The sequence below is a fragment of the Helianthus annuus genome, chromosome 16 (assembly GCF_002127325.2).
Source record: "Helianthus annuus cultivar XRQ/B chromosome 16, HanXRQr2.0-SUNRISE, whole genome shotgun sequence".
NCBI classification, from domain to species: Eukaryota; Viridiplantae; Streptophyta; class Magnoliopsida; order Asterales; family Asteraceae; genus Helianthus; species Helianthus annuus.
This window is the reverse complement of record NC_035448.2, coordinates 67,218,204-67,230,705: the sequence shown is the minus strand read 5'-3', so window position 1 is coordinate 67,230,705 and position 12,502 is coordinate 67,218,204.

Below are 12,502 nucleotides of genomic sequence, written 5' to 3'. Positions count from 1 at the left end.
TGTACGCGGCCCGCATTAGGATCAAGCAACTCACACGCGGGCCGCATGGATCCTAATGTCAGAAAACAGATCTTCAACTGGCGCGCGGCCCGCATTGGCTCACCCAAAACTTTAACGCGGCCCGCATTAGACCTGATTTCCAAGATTTTCAAATCTTTTGTAATGATTAACCTGACCTTTCGGTTTCGAAGGGGTAACTTTGCGATTTCGCCCTCGATTATTTACGATTAAGGGCCTCATGACTTTTACCCGCATCGTTAAGTCCCCGGTTAGTTTAATTACTATCCGAAAAGCCTTAACTTTTATTGTTGACGCTTTTAACCCCTCTCATACGAATTTGATCATAACTTTCTCGTTTTAAAACGGAACTTCGCGAAATTTATATGGTATATTCTAGTGAGCGTATTTTACTGTTACAATACATGATTTATTCGTTTGGAGGTACGAGCATCGTTTAGGGTTACTATACAGTATATTTACCCTTTGTTGACATTTATAACCCTCGAATTTACATACTTTCAAGGTTTGTCAACCTTAGTCCTTTATTTAATATTTAATGCCACGTGTAAACTCATGACACGTGTTAACACATTATTGGACACAAAATTTCGAGGTGTTACATCCTCACCCCCTTAAAATAAATCTCGACCCGAGATTTACTCAAACAAATAAGGGTATTTTTCTTTCATCGTGGCTTCAACCTCCCACGTGAATTCGGGACCTCTACGGGCATCCCACTTGACCTTTACTATAGGTACATGCTTCCTTCGAAGCTTCTCTACCTGTCGATCTTCAATCGACAAAGGTTTTTCCACAAATTTCAAGCTCTCATCTATATGCACATCTGTGTGTGGTATCACCAATGATTCATCAGCGAAGCACTTCTTTAGTTTGCAGATGTGGAACACATTGTGAATTCCATTGAGCTCCTCCGGTAAGTTTAACTTATAGGCAACTGACCCGATACGTTCGATAACCTCGAAAGGTCCTATGTATCTCGGGCTTAGTTTGCCTTTCTTACCGAAACACATCACCCCCTTCCAGGGTGATACTTTAAGTAACACTTTTTCACCTACTTCGAAGTGAAAATCTTTACGCTTGGGATCCGCGTAACTCTTCTGCCTATTTCGGGCAGCTTTGAGACGGTCTCGAATCTGTACAATCTTGTCCGTCGTTTCGAAGACTATCTCTGGTCCTGATAATTGGACATCTCCAACTTCCACCCAACAAACAGGCGATCTACACTTTCTACCATATAATGCCTCGAAAGGCGCAGCCTTTATGCTGGTATGGTAGCTATTGTTGTAGGAGAATTCGATTAGTGGTAGGTTCTTATCCCAACTACCACCCAAATCGATAGCACATGCACGTAGCATGTCTTCCAACGTTTGAATAGTACACTCACTCTGACCATCTGTCTGAGGATGGTAAGCCGTACTAAAATTCAAACGTGTGCCCAAAGATTGCTGGAAGCTTTTCCAGAAATGAGACGTGTATCTAGTATCCCGGTCAGAGATAATAGACACAGGTATGCCATGCAGGGCTACAATCTTATCAACGTATAACTGGGCTAACATGTCGGAGCTATAAGTCTCCTTGATGGGTAAGAAATGAGCTGACTTAGTCAGTCTGTCGACTATAACCCATATTGTGTCATTTCCTTTCCTTGTCATGGGTAACTTGGTAATAAAATCCATAGTTACACATTCCCACTTCCATTCGGGAAGTTCAGGCTGTTGTAGCAAGCCTGATGGCTTTTGATGCTCAGCCTTGACTTGCGCACAAGTTAAGCATTTTGCTACATAAGCGGCTACAGACTTTTTCAAGCCTATCCACCAATAATTTGCCTTTAGATCCTGATACATCTTATCAGCTCCCGGGTGAACAGAATATTTGGAACTATGGGCTTCCTGGAGGATAACATCTCGTAATCCTCCATAAATTGGAACCCATATTCGTCCATTCAATCGTAAAATTCCGTCCTTGCTAAGAGTTAACTGCTCCTCAGTCACTCCTAGCTTTTCTTTAGGATAGTTAGCTTCCAACACAGCTTCTCGCTGTGCAGCTAACAACCTTTCAATCAAATTATTCTTCACTTCAATGCTCTTGGCATTGATTCGGATGGGTTTCACCCTTTCCTTTCTACTCAGGGCATCAGCGACTACATTCGCCTTGCCGGGATGATATCTGATTTCACAATCATAATCATTTAAAGTCTCCATCCAACGGCGTTGCCTCATGTTTAGCTCCTTCTGATTAAACAGATGTTGAAGGCTCTTATGATCTAAATAGATCACAAACTTGATATCATACAGATAATGCCTCCACAGTTTTAGTGCGAACACAACGGCACCCAGCTCCAAGTCATGGGTGGTGTAATTCTTCTCATGCACCTTTAACTGTCTCGAAGCATAGACAATAAACTTGCCTTTCTGCATGAGCACACATCCCATGCCAGTGTGTGACGCGTCGCAGTAAACTACGAACTCTTCGGTACCTTCAGGTAATGTCAGCACAGGAGCGCTGCTCAGCTTTTGCTTTAGAATATCAAAGGACTCTTGCTGCTTAGCGCCCCAAACAAATTTTATCTTCTTCTTGGTCAGGGAAGTTAAGGGCGCAACAATCCTTGAAAAGTTTTTAATGAAACGCCTGTAATATCCTACTAACCCCAGGAAACTACGAATCTCCGTAGGCGTCTTAGGCTCTTGCCAATTCATTACGGCTTCTACTTTAGCGGGATCCACCTGGATACCACGCTCGCTGACAACGTGTCCTAAGAATTGGACCTCTCGAAGCCAAAATTCGCACTTAGAGAATTTGGCATAGAGTTTCTCATGATGTAGAAGTTTGAGAATACAGCGAAGGTGTTTCTCATGGTCAGCTCGGTTCTTCGAGTAGATAAGAATGTTGTCGATGAAAACGATGACGAATTTATCTAAGTACGGCTTGCAGACGCGATTCATGAGATCCATGAACGCAGCCGGTGCATTAGTGAGCCCAAAAGGCATCACTAGGAACTCGTAGTGACCGTAACGAGTCCTAAATGCGGTTTTATGTACGTCTTCATCTCTGACTTTCAGTTGATGGTAGCCTGACCTCAAGTCAATCTTCGAAAAATAAATTGCCCCTTGTAACTGATCGAACAAATCGTCGATCCTCGGCAAGGGATATCTATTCTTTATCGTGACTTTATTAAGCTCGCGATAATCGATGCACAGACACATCGATCCGTCCATCTTCTTAACAAACAGGACAGGTGCTCCCCAGGGAGACGAACTAGGTTTGATGAAACCTTTAGCTAGCAGTTCATCCAGCTAGGTCCTCAACTCCTTCATTTCGGTTGGTGCTAGCCTGTAAGGTGCTCTAGCAATAGGTGCTGCTCCAGGGATGATATCAATCCTGAATTCCACTTGCCTATCCAGTGGTAGACCGGGTAGATCTTCAGGGAAAACTTCTGGATATTCCGAAATGACGGGAATGTTTTCTATCTTCGGTTTTGGCTCTTCAATAATCACCTGTGCCATGTAAATGACACAACCTTTCTTTAGACATTTTGAAGCCTTGAGCATAGTCACTTGCTCAGGCAATCCGTATTGGGTATCTCCCCGAATGGTAAGCGATTCACCAGACGCAGTCTTTATCACTACTTGCTTTCTTTTGCAGACGATTTGGGCCTGGTTGTGAGATAACCAGTCCATACCCAATACTAGGTCAAAACCGGCCAATTTAAAGGGAAATAGAGATAGAGGAAAAGAGTGGTTCTTAATGGATATCACACATCCATCTAACACAGTGGAGACGGTTTCTATGGTGCCATCTGCTAGCTCTACCTCGTAATTCGCATTTAAGGTTTTGACAGGCATATTCAGCAATTTGCAAAATTTATGATCTACGAAAGACTTATCAGCGCCCGAATCAAAAAGTACTCTTGCAAAGATATCATTTACGAGAAAAGTACCTGTGATCACGTTATCATCCAGCACTGCTTCTTTCGCCTCCATCCTGAAGACTCTTGCATTGGTCTTCTTGGCCTCTTCAGGCTTCTTGGCATATTTAGGGCTGTTGCTTTTAATGTGCCTCTTCTCGTTGCAGTTATAGCAGGTTGCATCTTTTATCTTCTTGCAGTCCACGGTCTTGTGGTCCTTGGACTTGCACAACCCGCAAGCATACGACTTCGACTGAATCTGTCCAAAGTTTCTGCATCTGGGACTTGTACGCGGCCCACATTAGGATCAAGCAACTCACACGCGGGCCGCATGGATCCTAATGTCAGAAAACAGATCTTCAACTGGCGCGCGGCCCGCATTGGCTCACCCAAAACTTTAACGCGGCCCGCATTAGACCTGATTTCCAAGATTTTCAAATCTTTTGTAATGATTAACCTAACCTTTCGGTTTCGAAGGGGTAACTTTGCGATTTGGCCCTCGATTATTTACGATTAAGGGCCTCGTGACTTTTACCCGCATCGTTAAGTCCCCGGTTAGTTTAATTACTATTCGAAAAGCCTTAACTTTTATTGTTGACGCTTTTAACCCCTCTCATACGAATTTGATCATAACTTTCTCGTTTTAAAACGGAACTTCGCGAAATTTATATGGTATATTCTAGTGAGCGTATTTTACTGTTACAAAGCCTCGGGTTCGTCAAAGGGTCACTCAGAGGTATAATTAAACATGTTGACACAGTTAACCCCCTGTAGCTTGTAATCTCTCACTTTTTCCGCGTTTCGCTCCGTACGATCCATGATTTATTCGTTTGGAGGTACGAGCATCGTGTAGGGTTACTATACAGTATATTTACCCTTTGTTGACATTTATAACCCTCGAATTTACATACTTTCAAGGTTTGTCAACCTTTGTCCTTTATTTAATATTTAATGCCACGTGTAAACTCATGACACGTGTTAACACATTATTGGACACAAAATTTCGAGGTGTTTCAAAGGATGATGAAACGGATGATGCTTCTTGAAATGGTTGTCCTCAAGAGTAGAAGACCTCAAGCTTGTATACCCCAAGCTTCCAACAAACACTTTGAGATTAGCTAGGATTTTAACACCAAAGATCAAAACCGAACACTTGAAAAACACCCTCTTATGACCGATTTTTAGAGAGCAAGAAAACAAGTCTTACAAGTTCATTCTTCTAAATTTGGTCATCCAATTCCTTTTATAACCATGAGAGATGTGCACCTCTTTTTGGGCCAATCACCAAGCTTCTTCCACATGCAAGTGCATGAGAGTTCATTGGACCAAAATGGTCTTGGAAAGTCCATTCAATCAAATCCTCTCTAACACATGCAAAAGCATGAATTGTGATTGGACCAAAGTTGTCTTGGTTAGGCCACCCAATTAAATCTTCTCTAGCTTATTACAAATGCATGTCATCCCATTGCACAAACCATTTTGTGAGTTCCCATGGGGAAGGTGGCGGCCTAGCTTTTATTTTATAAAAAAAATTCAAATTCTTTTATAAAATATAAGTCTTGGTACATATATATTTATAACTTTTATAAATACAACACTACATAAATGCAAGACTTTATACCACCTTTTAAAATTGCTATTTAACCCCTTAAATAACAAAACAAAATATTCTCTCAAAATAAATTATCCATATAATTTATTAGTTTCTCAAGTGTAATTATTTAGGAAACCAATTTCTAAATATTGTAAGTGTTAATATTTATTTGTTTGATCATATCACAAATAAATAATATAAGTGTTTGTCTAGCTTGTTATTAGGTATGACTCGACTTGGATCATAACGTATTAGCCACATCAATTTAATATGTGTCTTGGGCATACAGAGTCCAACAATCTCCCACTTGCACAAGATACATAGAAGATTGATGCAAGCAGTAAATGACGCCTAACTGCGGTTTACTACCCCCAATACGTATGACTATATTTGCCATTCAATAACATCATCTCTTTCAAGTCCCTTACTTGAACATGATTTAGGTGAATTTATCATTTATTCTTTCGTTACAGATGTCATGTCAAATCCAGAGACATAGAGTGATCACTCTCTGTTGATTTAACTTCAGCGAGCCTTAGCCATCTTACTCTCAACGAATAAGAGGAACAAATCCCTTCTTGACTACATACGGCTCTCACAATCACCTTATACCACACCTGAGCTTAGCCTTGTGTACTGCCATATTACTGACAGCTAAGAACTAGGTCAAGGTATAATACTTGGTGAATATCAAGACCCAATATGTATCTCAGGTCAGAGGATACTATGATATTCTCCTTAACTCAAAATTTACTTATGATCAATCACAAATGATTCCATGCAGTAATATTTGAGAGCGAGTCAGTCCAATATTTGTATCCCACAAATATCTATGAACTTTGGCAGCAACACTTTGCTCTATATTCATTCTAAATGAATATCCACCAATCCAAGTTCATAATAGTCTTACATTCATATTTGTTCCCACAATTATGATTGACTACGGACATTTAGAATAATTAAGTTATTCACGAATTTAAACATGCTAATATGAAACGTAACTCAAAATACCATAAATGAGTTAAAATAACAATTGTTTCAATATCCAAATACAAAATTAGATCAAATCCAATCACTAGAATATCGAAGTCCTAAGGAACATGTGTGACCTTCATGTTTTGCCCTGTCAAGGAGCTTCGTGAGTGGATCCGCAATGTTTTGATCGGTGTGAACTTGGCGGATACATATCTTTCCTTTTTCAACTTCATCCCTTATGTAGTTGAATCTCCGCTCGATATGTCTAGTCTTTTGGTGCGCACGAGGTTCCTTGATTTGAGCAATCGCACCCTCGTTATCACAAAAGATCTCTAGGGGATCTTGAATGGTAGGGACCACCCCTAGGTCGGCTATAAATTTCTTCAGCCATGCAGCTTCCTGGGCTGCCAATGAAGCAGCGATGTATTCTGATTCTGTAGTGGACAATGCTACCACGTCTTGTTTTGAGCTCTTCCAGGAGAGTGCTCCTCCATTTAAAATGAAGACATAACCCGATTGCGATCGAGAATCACTTCGATAGGTTTGGAAACTCGTGTCCGTGTAACCCTTTACAACGAGTTCCTCCTCCCCAGATCCATATATTAAGAACATATCCTTAGTCCTCCTAAGATATTTCAATATGCTTTTAACAACCATCCAATGACTGTTACCTGGATTTTATTGGTATCTACTCGTCATGCTCAAGGCGCATGAGACGTCCGATCTGGTGCATATCATTGCATACATGATGGATCCTATAGCTGACGCATATGGGATCCTTTTCATTTTCTCTTGCTCATCCTTTGAGCTTGGACATTGAGATATATTCAATATTGTCCCCTTTTGAATAGGTACAAAACCTCTCTTAGAGTTCTCCATTTGGAACCTATTCAAGACTTTGTCAATGTATGCACTTTGGTTTAAACCTATCAAGCGCCTTGATCTATCCCTATAGACCTTTATTCCCAGAATGTAGGCTACTTCACCAAGATCCTTAATGGAAAAACAACTTCCATGCCAAGCTTTTACACCTTCCATGGTTGGAATGTCATTTCCAAATAGTAGAATGTCATCGACATACAGTACTAAGAAAGTGATGATGCTCCCACTAGCCTTCTTATACACACAAGCTTCATCGCCGTTCTTGATGAATCCAAAATTCTTAATTTCTTCATCAAAACGGTGATTCCAACTTCTAGATGCTTGTTTCAATCCATAGATTGATTTCTTTAACTTGCATACTTTGTCAGGATGTTTTGGATCGACAAAACCTTCAGGCTGAACCATATAGACATCTTCATCAAGATATCCATTAAGAAAAGCCGTTTTGACATCCAATTGCCAGATCTCATAGTCATAATATGCAGCTATGGCAAATAATATCCTGATTGACTTTAGCATTGCCACAGGCGAGAAGGTCTCATCATAATCAATCCCTTGAGTTTGAGTGAAACCTTTTGCTACAAGTCTTGCTTTGTAAGTATCCAAGTTACCATGCATATTTGTTTTCTTCTTGAAAACCCACTTACTTCCAACTACTTTGGAGTTGAGTAGTGGCACAACCAATTCCCAAACTTGGTTGTCATACATGGATTGCATCTCTATGTTCATGGCTTCAAGCCATTTGTCGCAATCGGATTTTGACATTGCATCATGGTATGTGGTTGGTTCATCTGAATCTACCACGTAGCATCCATCCATGAAAAATCCATATCTTTCAGGTGGATTGCTAATTCTACCAGATCTGCGAACATTTTGTGTGTTTTGATCAACCTCTTGATCGTTTTCAACAACCTCTTGTTGAGTGCTAGTATCAACCAAACGTGTATCGTCTTGTGGTTCTTGATCCTCCTCAAGTTCCACTGTTCTATCACTGTTTCCTTCCATAAGGAACTTAGCTTCTAAGAACTTACCCTTTCGAGCAACAAATACCTTTTGCTCGGTTGGGTCGTAGAAATAATATCCTATATCATCTTTAGGATATCCTACAAAGATACACTTAGTAGATCGGACTTCCAATTTATTTGGAGTGTATTGCTTAACATAAGCTTCACAACCCTAAACCCTTAAGAATGATAATGATGGAGGGTTTCCATGCCATATTTCAAAAGGTGTCTTTTCCACTTTCTTGGTTGGGGCCATATTTAATATACGGACTGCGAAGAGCAAAGCGTAACCCCAAAATGATAGAGGCAATGTGCTTCTAGCCATCATAGATCGAACCATATCTAATAGAGTTCTATTTCTCCTTTTGGATACACCATTGTGTTGTGGTGTTCCAGGTGGAGTAAGTTGTGAGATAATCCCACAACTCCTAAGATGATCTTGAAAAGCACCACTAAGGTATTCACCTCCTCTATCGGTGCGAAGGACTTTGATTGTTTTCTTGAGTTGATTTTCTACTTCACTTTTGAAGTCTTTGAACATTTCAAATGCTTTATCCTTGTGTTTTAGTAAATACACATAACCATAACGACTATAGTCGTCGGTAAAGGTAATGAAGTATCTTTCACCATTCCTAGTCATCGGCTTAAAAGGACCACATACATCTAAATGTATGATACCTAATAAGTCCTTAGCCCTTTCAAATGTTCCACTAAAGGGCGTCTTGGTCATTTTGCCTTGTAAACAAGATTCGCATACATCAAATGAATTATCTTCATTTGTATTTAAAAGACCATTTTCCTGAAGTGTATGCCTGCGATTCTTGCTTATATGTCCAAGGCGACAATGCCAAAGGTAGGAATCACTCAAATCCATTTTGAGTTTCTTGTTGGTTACTTGGTACATTGAGCTATCGTATGATGCGTTATCATGATCCATAGCCCTGGGGCTGTGTCTCGATCTCCTCATAATAATAAATAGAGTCAATGCGGGCTAATTCATAAATACCATTTAAAGACATAGCTTTAAAATAAAACACATCATTCATAGAAACATAAATGTCTTGGTTAACAAATTCAAATTTAAAACCACATTGTCTCAAAAGGGAAACTGAAATTATGTTCCTAGTCAAACTAGGAGCATATAAAACATTCTTCAAAATAACTTCCAAACCACTTGGAAGTTCTAAAACGTAGTCTCCTTGAGCTTCGACTTCAACTTTTGCTCCGTTGCCCATAAAGAGACTAGCGTCCCCCTTCTTGTAATGTTTATTTCTTTTGAACCCCTGCAACGAATTGCAAATATGAGTTCCACATCCGGTATCTAGTACCCATGTGTTAGAAGAAATAACATTAAGCTCAACATGTATCATAAAGATAGTACCTGAGGTTTGCCCTGCATCCCTCTTGTTTTTCAACTCTTTGAGATAGGTCGGACAATTTCTCTTCCAATGTCCTATCTCACCACATTCAAAACATGGGTCATTCGTAGCAACCTTTTGCTTTTCTCTTTTGGTTTGGCGGGTTCTGCTTTAGCTTTTCCTTTTCCCTTTCCCTTGACGTGTCCCTTTCTTTTAGCATAGGTTGCTTTAGAGTCGGGGTGGGGCCTCTTCTTGTTGCCTCCTTCATTGATCGCTAGGACGGGTAAAGCCTTTTTGCCCATACTTGCTTCGGCCGTTTTGAGCATTGCATGAAGCTCACCAATGCTCTTGTCCCATCCATTCATGTTGTAATTCATAACAAAGCTCTCAAATTTCTTTGTTAAAGAGTTGAGGATCAAATCCGTAGCCAACTCTTTGGAGACGGGACAATTTAGCCGTTCGAGGCGATCAATGTGGCTTTTCATCTTGAGAACATAAGATGATACCGATTGGGTTTCCTCCATTCAACATGCATGAAGTGCCCGAACAGTTTCGAAGCGTTCTACCCTTGCTTGTTGTAGGAACATTTCCTTTAACTGGGTAATCATGTCATATGCCCCATGGTGTTCAAAATCCTTTTGAATTTCGGGAATCATAGTTCCCAACATGAGGCATGAGGCTTGCATGGAGTCCTCGGTATACTTAACCCAATCGTTTTAGGCTTCCACATCTTCCACGTTAGGTTCATCGGGAATAGGATCGTCCAACACATAGGATATCTTCTCTTGCTTGAGAACGATTCTCAAGTTTCGAAACCAATCCATGAAGTTGTTATGGTTGAGACGATCCTTTTCAAGGATGGTTCTTAGTGATAGGTTTCGGACGGTTTAGGTAATCGGGTTTGCATTGTTAGCGGCCATCTACAAAATTTAACAAGTTCAAATTTAGTATTTTCGATATTATTATATTTTAATCATTAATACCCTTTTGTGTCTTAAAGACAATTAATAATTAAAATCTAGAATCCAACGTTACATTTAAATATTGGTTAGGTGACCTTTATCCCTCTATTTAAATTAACAAGGTAGTCAACGTTTGACAATTGCAACTCTTTGCAATTTCTAGCCATATGGGATCGGTTTAAACATCTTTATGTTTAGTTGGCATGTTTAATCCCATCAGCACCTTTGTTCCCCATGCTTTGGTGACCCTAAGTTCATGGTTTCCAAATCAAGTCGTCCAACTTACACACACGTGTGAGTTTATCCACATAAGTGGTTAGGTGACCTTTATCCCACAAACATGGTAAACCCACCTCGAACATACAAGTTCCCTCAAATGTGGTTAGGTGACCTTTATCCCACAATAAGAGTTCCCAAGTGTTTCGAGTGTTGTATAAAAGGATGGTGTTTAACTTGTTTTATAAAAGGGTTTTTTTTCTAATATTTCAAAATTCTAGTTTAGAAAATATTATGTACCATACATTTGCATGCATTCAAATCAATGGTACTTTAGTGAAAACTATTTTTCAAGGTTCTTTTTAATAAAACCCATTTTATTATAAAATCATTAATTTTTAATAAAACCTTTTATTAATCATTTTAATGATTTTGTTAAGAACCAATTTTACGCTTGTTGTTGATTATTAGTTTGTTAAGTCATGCATATCGACATATCATCTAAACAACAAAATAAGCAACCAAACAAGCACATCATTGATAATAATAGGTGCATAACCATAGCCAACTATTTTGACAACACTTGTTAGCCGAAACAAGTGTGCCAAAAGGTCCTTCCTAAGGGATGAAAAATGACACAAGTAATGTGTCGATGAACTCCCACTTGATCCCGCATCCAAATGCTTCAAGTCTCCTTCTTGTGTTGTGATTTCTCCACCTTCTTTGGGCTTCCAAAAGTCTTTTATATTCGTCTCCAAATTCCTTTGGACTTCAAAAAAAAATGTGTTTTGGTTATCGGGTTAAAATCCCGTTAAGAACCATGAAGTTCTTTGGACCGAATGTTATGGTCCAAACCAAAACCGCATTTTTTATGTGCATCTTCTTTTACAAAATATATCCTAATACATTTTTTCTAGTAAAATAAAATGCACCTAATCTATTTATTTTACATACCAAATGAAAATAAATAAATAAATTACATATCTTCTAATGGAAGGACAAAAATAATTATTACAACCCATTTAAAAATAATAAATAACAACACAATCATTCAACACAAGGTCATGGCTAGGTCATATGCACCAAAATATATATCCAAATATATATTTATTAATTTCAAGAAGCATAAAAAAAATGGTTCCCTTTTGTAACCATTTTCGGTTATGAACAAAAAACCGGAAAGGTATTTTTTGACCAAACAAACAAATCATCCATATGAAATAATTTTTCAAGATTTCCTTATGCATGTAAGAAAATAATCTTGAAAAACAAAGGGATAACCATATTAAAATTTTCGGCCATGGGGTTTTTTTTAAAACCCGAAACCTGAAATTTTTAATCTATTGAAGCATGCACTCATATAAGCGGCTCTAGATGCCATTGTTGGGATTTTAACATGTTTATCAAAGTAATTTCATCCATATGAAATAAAAACGTAGCGGAAATAATGTTTAAAACATGTTACTTTTATGATGTAAACTTCATTTATAAGTAAAATCCCAAAACCCGGATCCATATATGAAGATGCATACTATCATACACAACCATAGGGTGTTTAGAAAACTACCTTCTTGGAGTACAAGGAT